We start from the raw sequence: 12381 nt of genomic DNA on the forward strand, positions 1-12381 counted from the left end.
CTCTATTTATTTCCTGTGTTTTGTCCTTTTGGAGCCAACTCCTCTGTTGCTCTCACATCTTGTGGAGGGAGGATCAAGCCCTTTTCCCTGGAGCCTTTGCTGGATCAGCCTGTTTCTTTAAGCTGGGTGTCAGAGCTGCCCAGACTTGCATTGCTCATTAGCAACCTCCTGGGAGCTTGCACTGCTCAGCCCCAACGTGGGAAAACAAACTGGGGAGACCTCTTTGCTGGGGACTAGTAAATGTTTAACAACCAACCCTGGGGGTGGGGAGGAATGGACTTTGGTACATTTTAGAGTTTTAATCTGCATTATTAACATTTTCTATCAATTTCTTAAGCTTAGATAACAAAACAATAAATCATACCCTGATTTCTATCTGTTTGCCAATTTCTAAGTTGTAAATATTCACAATGAAAATTTATTTAACAAAGCTATTGCTAGTTCAAAGCTGCTTCCAGCACACCTTGCATTTTTCCTTCTATGATTTGTTCATTTTCTTCATTCTCTACCATGGCTATGTCAGATATGAAAAGGGTTAACAGGGACATGGACACCTGAGTGTGTGTGTGTGTGTGTGTGTGTGTGTGTGTGTGTGTGTGTGTGTATAAAACCAAAGAGGTTAGAAATTGAATAAAACTTGCTAACAAAAGAATTGAGTGATTTTCTTTCAATCCTGTTTAAATTGGACCTTTTTAAACTAAATTACTGGAAGAGTTAACTAGGAAAAAACTCTGTCATCCCAAGAATTAAGCTGCTTAAAGTTGATTCTGGAATGGATTATGGAAACAAGAGCAGACAGGGAGAGTTCCTTTGGATTGGAATTAACAGCTCAGTCTTTTTAATCAGTTAACCAAATGTGTTATTCTTTTCTTCCTTTCTTCCTTCTTCCCTTCTTCCCTCTTCCTTCCTTCCTTCCTTCCTCCCTCCTCCTCTTTCTGTCTTTTTTCCTTCTTTCCTCCCTTCCTTCCTCTCTCCTTCCCTCTCTCCCTCCCTCTCTTCCTCCCTCTCTTCCTTTCTCCTTCCTTCCTTCCTTCCTTCCTTCCTTCCTTCCTTCCTTCCTTCCTTCCTTCCTTCCTTCCTTCCTTCCTTCCTTCCTTCCTTCCTTCCTTCCTTCCTTCCTCTATCTTCAGAGCTAAGCATTTCTGAGTATTGGGACTGAGCTTGTTACAACTGATCCAATAGCAGATGTTTGCCTTGGGCTTTTAGTCTCTTGTTTTATGTGCAGATCGAGAACTTTGGCATTCACTTGGAGAAGTGGTTTCCTCCCTTCCCTGACTTAGTTCCAATTATCATGGCTTCTCTACTCAATTTCTAGAACAATCCAATTTGAGACCCTCAAGATCCCTCATCTACCCTCCTCCAAGATCTCTTGGCATAACATTATACCAAGAGAGAAGACAGGAAAGTGCTTCTTAAAAGAAAGTCCTGAGAAATTGTTAGCTCAGCATGTTCCCCAAACAATAACTCATTTTTGTACAGCTTTTAAGGTTTACAAAGTAATTTCCTTATAACACCTCTGGGAGGCTCTTTAATGAGACCTTTCCTGCATCTTCCTAAATATATGTAGTAGGACTTTTCTTTTAGGCCAGGGGTTCTTAATTTAGAGTCCATGAACTTGGTTTATAAAAATTTGAAAACTATTTTGATATAATAGATTTCCTTTATAATTCTATGTATTTTATTCTATGCATTTCAAAGTATTCCTAAAAATGGACCATAGACTTTACCACAAAAGGTTGAAGACACAAAGAGAACCTTCTTTAGGACCTTTTAAGAATGGAGATCCTCTGGTTGTAGGACTCTGAAGGCTAAGAGGATAATTAGCTCCTTGTAGCCGAGTGGCAAAATATATATAGAATGCTGGGTCTGGAGTCAGAAAAACTGGAGTTCAAATCCAGCCTCAGCCAATTACTGGCTGTGTGTCCTTGGGCCATTTGCCTTAATTAAATAAGGATAATTATAGCACCTTCCTCCAAAGGTGATTGTAAGGATCAAAGATGATAATAATTTAAGGCACCTAACACATAGTAGGCACTTAGTTCTTTCTCCTTTCTTTTATGCTAACCCACTGTGGATAAACATGTTTCCAACTAGGAACACTGCTTTCGTTGTATTTATTGGGAATACTTACTCTGAAGAAGAAAAAATTGAGAGAAGGCTTGGACTTGGTGACTGTTTAGGGTCACTCATTTATTTAAGAAACAATTATTAAATATCATGTCTTCAACCCTGTGCTCTGGGCTGAAGGGAGTTACAAAGACAATTAAGACATGGTCTCTGCAATTCATCTGAGCTTGAAAGCTAGAGTAGATTAACAGGATAGGAGAGAAAAAAGTCAAAGATAATTCCAGAAAATCCTTTAAGAGGGAGGGAATAAGCATTCATATGCCAGCTCCTGCCTTTTCCATACTAATCTGGCCTATACCAATCTCTCTCTTAAATTCATTAAGTATTATACCTTTTAGCTACAAAGTGGCTTGCATTATTATTGAATTGTTTCATGTCCATTAATCACCTTTTCTGTTAAATAATCAACTCCTTGAAAATGGGAAGAGAGTCGCATATTTTTCTTATAGCATTATAATTTCTAGAACATGTCGAACAAATATTTGATTGAGAAGATAGCTGAATTCTACTTAATGTTCGAGCATTATTGCTTCTTTTCTAAAGTGTCTTCATCTTCTTCCTGTCAAAACCCCTTGACACACACACATTCCAGTGGAGCCTAGAAGGGCCAATTCTTGGGCATTAAGGCTGAATGAGGGGCCTGCTTAGAAAACCTAACCTCTTGTGAGAGCCAAATAAGACCCATGTAAGACCCACATCAACACCAGCATACCTATCTCATGCCATACAACTGATCCTCAGATGCTTGTCTGCCTAGGATCCAACTCATAGACTTTCAGGACAAAAATGAACTTAGAGACCATCTCTTTTAATTCTTCATTTTACTGATAAGAAAGTTGAGGTCCAGAAAGATAATTTATTTAAGCCTACACTGGTAGCTTGTGTTAGGTTGGACTAGAATCCAGGTCTTCTAACATCCTATCATGCTTTCCCTTACCATTATGGTGATTTACTACAAGCTAGCAGTATTCAGATGAAATTTAATAGGAATAATAATAATTGTTTTACACTTGAGTTTCAGAAACCAACTTCTCAAGGACTAAATGGGACAGAAGTTCATCTGAAAAAGACCTGTGGGTTTTTTTTGGAACTGAAAATTCAGTAAAAGTTCGTAAAATCATTGGGTTATATTTTTTTAAGTTCTGAATGTGATCTTGAGCTGAATCAAGAAAAGTTTAGTCTCTAGGAATAGAGAGGTGATATTCTAAATGTTTTCCCTGACATATTCACCTACAAAATATTCTTTAAAATAGCATTTATTTTATTTTTGTTATTTTAGGTTATTTTATTTTTCAATTAGTAAGCATTCATTTTCTCCCCTTCTTGCCTCAACCCCCCAATTTAAAAGAAAACTATAACCCTTGCAACAAATTTGTATATGCAAAAAGACAAAAATAACTGAAACAAAATCCAGCACCAATCAAGTTAAAAAATGTCACATTCTGCCTTGAGTCTATCATCTCTCTGTCAGGAAAGTGGGTAGAATGGTTTATTGCAGGTTCTCTGGAATCATGGTTGATCATTGGGCTGATCAGAGTTGCTAAGTATTTCAAAGTTGTTTGTGTTTATAATATTACTATTTAAGTTATTCTATTGGTTCAACTTCTTTCATTCTGTATTAGGCCATACAAACATTTGTTTTTCTTAATTTCTTATGGCACAATAATGTTCCATTACTTTCTCATACCATAATTTGTTTAGCAATTCCCCTCTTGATATGCCCCTTTAGTTTCTAGTTCTTTGTGACTAGAAACAGAACTTTTGTATTTTTGTATGTATGTTTCCTTTTCCTCTTTCTTTGATGTCTTTGTGATACAAACCTAGTGTTAATATAATTGAATCAAAGAGTATAAACAACTTAGTGATTTTTCAGGTTTTCTGCAATGTACCAGTACTCAGTTCCATCAGTTAGTCATAGCTCTGTCAATTATATTAAATGTGTTTGTTTTCCTGGTCTCATTATTTTCCTTTTTTTAAAACATTTTTGCCAATTTTATGAATTTGAGGTAGAGCCTAAGAGTTTTCAATTGAACTTTTCTAATAATGATTTGGATCATTTTTTTCATATAGTTATTGATAGCTTGGTACTTTTCCTTTAAAAATTACCTATTCTTACTCAATGACCATTTATGAAATAGAGAATGACTCATCTTATAAATTTGAACCACTTCTTTATATAGCTTGGAAATAGCTCTGTCACAGAAAATTATTGTGAAGAATTTTTTTAGTTACCTGCTTCCCTTCTAATTTTAGTTGCATTAGTTTTGTTTGTGTAAAAATATAGATTTCTGATGATTTCTTCCTTGGGTCTCTAATTTGTTTATGATATTATCCTTGCTGTCTAAATCATGTATCCATGTAGAGATCAGCTTGGTATATGGTTTATTGGTCTATACCTAATTTCTGCTAGACTGCTTTCAAGCTTTCCCATAGTTTTTATCAAATAGTGAATTCTTATCCCAGTAACTGTAGTCACTGGTTTATCAAACAAAAAATTACTGTGTTCATTTACTTCTGTATGTTGTGAACCTAATCAGTTCCACTGATTGATCTTTCTGTTTCTTAACCTGTGCTAAATATTTTTCATGATTGCTTCTCTGTAATGTAATTTGAGATCTGATACTTTTTGGCTCCCTTCCTCTCCCCCCCCCCCCTTTTTTTCAATATTTCTCTTGAGTTCCCTGATCTTTTCCAGATGAATTTAATAATTATTTAAAACCTATATAAAATAATACTTCATAGTTTCATTGGCATAGCACTGAATAAATGAATCAATTTAAGTAGTATATTCATTTTTATTTTATTGACTTGGCCTACCTATGAGCAATCCATATTTTTTCATTCTTTAGATCTGATTTTATTTCTATAGAATGCTTAGTTCTCATGTATGTGTTGGTAGATAGACTCTCAATATTTTATATATCCTGTAGTTATTTTAGATAGAGTTTCTCTTTTTATGAGTTTTTATGAGTTTCTCTTAGGGATTTTTTTGGTAATATATAGAAATTTTGAAAATTTGTGCAGACTTATTTTATATTCTGAAATTTTGCTGAAGTTACTAATTATATCAATTAACTTTTTAGTTTTCTCTCTAGGTTTCTCTAAACAAACCATCACATCATTTATAGATAATGACAATTTCCATTTCTCTTTGCCTGTGTTTATCCCTTCAGTTTCTTTTTCTTATTTAATAGCATGCTTTCTGGTAGTTGAGATGCTCTTTCTACCCAAGATTGTATCCACTAGAGGGCGGCAGGTGTTCATCACCTGGGCATTTGGGTAGAGATGTAGCTGGGGAGGGAGGATTAGTCAGAAGCCTCTAGACAGTGTCTAGGTTCTGGGAGTGTTCTCTTAAGGAAGCCTCAGAACTCAGCTCTTCAGGGTAAAGGAAGTTAACCAAGAAAGTAAATCAAATTTTTCAAATTAATTCTTGGGTCACAAGGAATCAAAGGCTAGGTCTAAAATAAATCAAATTTGAATCTTATGACAAACCAAAAAAATTGATTCCTATCTTAATTCAAGTTGACATTTTAACATATTCAGAGGTAACACTACTAAGAAAGATTGGGATCATTAATGTATCTTGGAAAAGACCTTAGAAGAAATTGAGTTCAACCATTCCCTTTTACAGAAGAAGAAACTGAGGTTCCCCAAAAGGTTAAATGATTTGCTCAAGGTTATACAGGTAGTATGAAGAAAAACAAGTGGAACTCAAAGTCAACTCCTCAGACTCCAAACCCATTGCTGTTATTTGCCCTAATAGAATGTAAGCTCTCTGAGGAGAGAGAGATGGCTTCATTTTTTTGCATCCATTGTCCCACTGGCCCAAGCTCACAACTTAGAGGTGCTTCTCTGCTTCCCTCTCTTCTCTCATTTCCCACAACCAATCTGTTGTCAAGGCTTGTCGAGTTTACCTTTTTAAAATCTCTGCTCTCTTGTGTCAAATTTGGGTGTTACAATTAAATTATTTGAATATTAAGATCTGGGACAATGCATACCACTGAAAATTAACCTATCATGATAAAAGGAACATGTTTACAAATTACAGTGTTCTGAATAAGTGGTTAAATACAAACTTGCACTGCAAGGAAAATGACTTGTACTAGAAAAGAGAATTTTGAGTGACATTATAGATTCCATATAAAAACTTTGTGTAAAATTACTGCTCTCCTCTGACACTGGTACCACTCTGTGCAGACCCTCATCACTTCATGCTTAGACTATTACAGTAGCTTGCTGGGGAGTCTTCCAGCTCCAAGTATCTCCACTCCAGTCCATCCTCTTCAGTGATCAGAGTGACATTCCTAAAGTACAGATCTGACTATAACATTCCCCTAGTAGATAAATTCCAGTGGCTCCCTATTATCTCTGAGATCAAATATAAAAATCTCTCTTTAGCTTTTAAAGTCCTTTGAGATCTCTTCCCCTCCTCCAATCCAGTCTTCTTACACATTATTGCCCTCCATGTAAACTGAGATCCAATGACACTGATCTTGCTTTTCCTCACACATCATTCTCTTATCTCAACTCTGAGCTTTCCCCATGCTTGGAATTCTCTCCCTCCTTATCTCTACTTTTTGGTTTCCCTGGATTCCTTCAAATCTCAGTTAAAATCCCACTTTCTGTACTCAATCTCAGGGCCTTCCCTCTGAGATGACCCCAATTTGTGCTAAGGCTTGCTTGCATGTTGTTTCCCCATCCCCCATTAGGCTGAGTTCCTTGAGAGCTGATTCCTTTTGCCTTTCTTCATATTCTCAGTGCCTAGCACATAGTAGGTAATTAAGGCTAGGCCTAAATAAGTCAGACTTGAACCCTGGAAGTCCTTAACAAAAAACTGAAAATCCATTCCTAACCTAATTCAAACTGATACAATATATTTTGAGATATAAACCCAACTGGAGCCATCAAGGGGTCATAAATGCTAGTTGATTATCCGACTAGATTGGGAAAAAAACACCTGTAAAAGAGCCCCAGAACTGTGCTCTGAGGGAAGCTGGTGACCAATAGCTTCTGTTGTGACTGGGTAGGGATGTCACAGTTTGTGACAGGGATAGGGATTTAACTTGTATTCACAAAACAGAAAGCAGTAAGATCAAGCCCAGGTTAGAGTCTTGTTATCTTGGCTAGGTTAGTGCCATATACTTGCAATGCAACATGTAAACAAGTATGAAAATTATGTCCAACTAACAATAACATGGAACATATTCATGCTTTGGAAGATGCCTTGAGGCTGGTATCTGTTTCAATTGCAAAAAGAGGAACTGAGAATAAATATACAAAGCTTTCTGAGAGAGATTAAACCATGGAATAAGAGAATGAGGAAGTGATAGAATCTTCTCCCTGAAAATCTTTAAGATCCGAAATTACCCCTCTGCCAAGTATGATTTTGGTAGAGCAAGTTGGAGATAACAGAACTGATGAAAATAGGTGAGCCTTGACTTCAAACTCATATCTAAAAACTGGAAGTTCTCTTTATTGGCTCCTGAGTCATTGACTGCCCAGGAAGTAAAGACTCATGTAGTCACTAAGAGCTACCATTTCTTCTGTTTCAGACCTCCTCACAGCTTTGCCTCATTTGCAAACATTTGTGAGATCTGTAAATATTACTACATATGTGTTGACAGTAAATAAACTTAGTGAGAGCTGCCAGCCTTCCATGATGCCTTGGATTTGTTCTTCTCCCTGCTTCTTCATCTTCCTCTTGGAATGCATACTTGGAATGCAAAAGTCTCTGGACATGGGGTATGGATGGCCTGGTCATCTGTAAAGAAGACCAGAGAAGGCTAAGGGGAGGTGGGGGGGGAGAAGATGCAGTCACTGTCAAAAGAAAAAGTCAAGAGTTCATAAAAAACATAGGGTCTGGGTGGCTAGGTGGTCCAGTGGATAGAGCACTGACCCTGGAGTCAGGAGTACCTGAGTTCAAATCCGGCCTCAGACACTTAACAATGACCTAGCTGTGTGTCCTTGGGCAAGCCACTTAACCCCATTGCCTTGCAAAAAAACCCATAGGATCATAGAATTACAATTGGAATCTTAGAGGACATCTAGCTTCTCCCCTCATTTACAGAGGAAATTGAGACCCCAAAGTGACCTATCTAATGACACATGAAAGGCAAGTGGCAGAAATTCATCCATCTAATTCCAGATCTAGCACTTCATAGTAAGGTTTATCTGGGGCAGAAATTTTCCCAGAGGATGTTTGGGGATAGAATTCATGACTACTACATATGGATCCACTTTACTCAAAACAGCTGTGGCTAGAGGGAGAAAAGGAAATATATTCAACCCTGGGACCACTTGGGAATAGTATAGAGGACATGATAGCTGAGGCTAGGAAATATACCTCCCACAAACAGAAGTGGGGAAAAGGCCAACATTTTGGTTGCTAAGCCTAATATTGTACTTTATTGAGTTCATAATTTTGACATAGGATCATAATTTTAGAATTAGAAGGGATCTTAGAGAGCTTTGAGTTCAGTTCTCTCATTGAACAGATGTAGAAACTGAGGCTTAGGAGAGGCTAAGTGACAGATGACAGAACAAGGAAGTTAAAGAGTAGGGTTTTTAATTCAGGTCTTTTGACTTTAAACAATTCGACTCCAAACAATTATAAAGGAAAGGACTGATTCAATTAATCACCTCTACCCCACTTTATTTTTTTATTTTGGTTTGGAGGCAATGGGGATAAATGTCTTGCCCAAGGTCTCACACAGCTAGTAAACATCTGAAGTCAGATTTTAACTTAGATTCTCCAGACTCCAGAAGTATCCACTACTCTATCCACTGTGCCACCTAGCTGCCCTACTCCATTTCAAGAAACTAATAAGATGTTAGAGACACATTACCTTTATTAAATGAAAACACCCCTACTGCATCAATCAATTAATCAAAGGCAACCAAACTGGTTATGAAAAGTACTTAATTTAGGGAACTTATTGAAAATTATTGAATTTTATTGGATGAATTTTTTTTATTAAAGATATTATTTGAGTTTTACAATTTTTACCCCAATCTTACTTCCCTCCCCCCACCCCACCCCCACGGAAAGCAATCTGTCAGTCTTTACTTTGTTTCCATGTTGTACATTGATCCAAATTGAGTGTGATGAGAGAGAAATCATATCCTTAAGGAAGAAACAAAAAGTATAAGAGATAACAAGATCAGACAATAAGATATGTTTTTCTTTTCTAAATTAAAGGGAATGGTCCTTGAACTTTGTTCAAACCCCACGACTCTTTATCTGAATACAGATGGTATTCTCCATTGCAGACAGCCCCAAATTGTCCCTGATTGTTGCACTGATGGAATGAGCGAGTCCTTCAAGGTTGAACATCACACCCATGTTGCTGTTAGGGTATATAGTATTTTTCTGGTTCTGCTCATCTTGAATGAAATTATTGAAAATTATTGGATGAAATGTATGATGCTACATAGGAAATATAGCAGAATTGATTGAGAGTGAGGAAAACAAGAATTTATTAAGTGCCTACTATGTGCGTAGGCACTTTATAAATAATATATATAAATAATATAAATAATATCTCATTTATTCTTACAACTCTGGGAGGTTGATGCTATTATGATTCTCATTTTGTGGTTGACAAAACTGAGGCAGACAGGTGAAGTGACTTACTCAAGGTTATATAGCTAGTAAGTGTCTCAGGCACTCAGGCAAGACTTGAACTCATGTGCCTGACTCTAGACCCAGTACTCTACTATGCCATCAAAATGCCTTGTTGCTTGAGATTAATTTCTTTCTGGGAGACAAATCAGTCTGGAACCTAGCCTTCCATTGGCAGGAGCAAGGAGAATGGAGTTGAGTAAAGATTGCCTGTCTCATTTCCTTATTTCCTCAATTTGAGCTTCAAAAGATTCCGAGATTTTGTATTTGATTTTGGCAGACATATGTGTCTGAAACCCAAATTAGGACAAACTAGACAGTGAAAAAAAGGAAGCTTCAGGATCTACAAGGAGATCAGCAAAAAGCTTCATTATATCTAATGGGAACTTTCTTAGGACTCCATGAAGGTGAGAAAAGGACTTCCACCATCCAAGAGCTATGGAATTACTCTCTATCTTATGTGATTTCTAAGCTTGAGTCCAATTTTCCCCTGACTCTATTTATGGCAAAGTATGTTCCATACAATAGGATTGGGGGATGTTTTGGATCAATTATTCGTATATCACCTTAGAAAATACCTATTTCTAAAAACTAATCAACTCTGGCTAATTGATATTAACTAATAATGAGGGGGATACATATCAATATTTTAAAAATGTAAATAATTAAACCTGTCTAGTGTTTTGTTTTGTTTTTTTTTTACGGTTTCTTGCAAGGCAATGAGGTTAAGTGGCTTGCCCAAGGACACACAGCTAGGTAATTATTAACTGTCTGAGGCCGGATTTGAACTCAGGTACTCCTGACTCCAGGGTCGTGCTCTATCCACTGCACCACCCAGCCACCCCCAGTGCTGTTTTTTTACGTTTATAGCTTTTTTTAAGTTATTAGAGCTTAAAACTGCATAGTCTTTTGGGTACCCTGAAAATATAACCTTGTTTCCCTCTCCTTTTCAAATATAGTGTCAATTCATTGCCCATTGATACTGTCTATCCCAGATATACATATGCTGGACAGACTCTAGAGACGATTCATTCAAACGGATGTTGAAGTCTGGTTGGTAGTCATTCTTCATCCCTTTGGTGTATATGTGTGATAGGATTAGGCAAGACTTCTTTGAATGATTAAAGATCTCATCTAGGGGTGGCTGGGTGGTGCAGTGGATAGAGCACGACCCTGGAGTCAGGAGTACCTGAGTTCAAATCCGTCCTCAGACACTTAATAACTACCTAGCTGTGTGGCCTTGGGCAAGCCACTTAACTCTGTTTACCTTGCAAAAACCTAAAAAAAAAATCTCATCTAGGAAGTTCTTTAGTTTTCTGGGGTTTATTTTCATCAGCAAACTGTCACTTACCAATAGGAGCAGCTGGAGGATCTTGCCATCCAAGGGCATCATCCCTCTTTGAAAAAGATCCTGTGCTGGATCTCATCCATTTCAGCCATAAATACCTTTGGCAAATAAAAGACTCCCTGTTTTATGACTTAGCTGATGTTTATTATCAAGAGGGTCATTGAGCAGGCTTAATTTCTATTGTTATATATTCCTAGGAATTGTGAATGATTTTGTTTTATAGGTGGGGACACCTTGCCCTAAAAGCACCTGTAAGATGATGCCTTGTTCTATTGGAATAAATGTCTTTTTTAATCAATTCATGATGAAATCTTCTGTTTCATTCATTTTCCAGTTAACTGTGAAATAGTAAAGAGGAGACTCATTGTTATTTGCAAAAATCCTGCTTGTTGCATACTTATTCCCTTAAGTCAAGGATATACTCAATTAGTATATGTATAAACACTTTTTTTAGTTTTTTTAGTTTTTAGTTTTTTTGCAAGGCAATGGGGTTAAAGTGGCTTGCCCAAGGCCACACAGCTAGGTAGTTATTAAGTGTCTGAGACTGGATTTGAACTCAGGTACTCCTGACTCCAGGGTCTGTGCTCTATCCATTGTGCAACCCAGCCACCCCATGTATAGGCGCTCTTAAAAGATTTATATATAGTGGGAGAATGGACTTATGGGTCAGTCAGTATTGACTTTCCCATTGAAAAATTTTAATTACTTGTTCAAACAGTTGAGAATTATGTTGTTTCTATTGTATGCCATATATCTTTTTTTTAATCATCATTCTAGGACTCTGGGGATACAGAAACAAAAACAGACTCTGCCCTCAAAGAATTTACATTGTACTAAAGGAAACAAGTATACAGATAAAGCTACATGTATGATACATCCAAAACAAATACAAAAGATTTGGGGGGAAGGGAAGGAGAAGGCAACAAGCATATATTTAAGTGTCTACTATGTGCCAGGCAATTTGCTAAGTAATGTCTGTTTGGGGTGGGCCACAACTAGGGTAATCAGGAAAGACCTATTAAAGGTGGTGTTTGATTCCCAACAGAAAAATAGTCAAAGGGTATACAAAGCAGTTCTCAAAAGAAGAAATTCAAGCTAACAACGATATGAAAAAAGGCCCATATCACTAATTATAAGAGAAATTCAAAGCAAAACAACTACAAGGTTCCATCTCACACTCTTAAGATTGGCAGATGACAAAAAAATTGGAAAATGACAATTATGGGGACAGCCATGAAAGAACAGGCACAGAGCCATAATTACAAGGATGAGAGAGGATTGAAAC

The sequence above is a fragment of the Macrotis lagotis genome, chromosome 5 (assembly GCF_037893015.1).
Source record: "Macrotis lagotis isolate mMagLag1 chromosome 5, bilby.v1.9.chrom.fasta, whole genome shotgun sequence".
Taxonomy (NCBI): domain Eukaryota; kingdom Metazoa; phylum Chordata; class Mammalia; order Peramelemorphia; family Peramelidae; genus Macrotis; species Macrotis lagotis.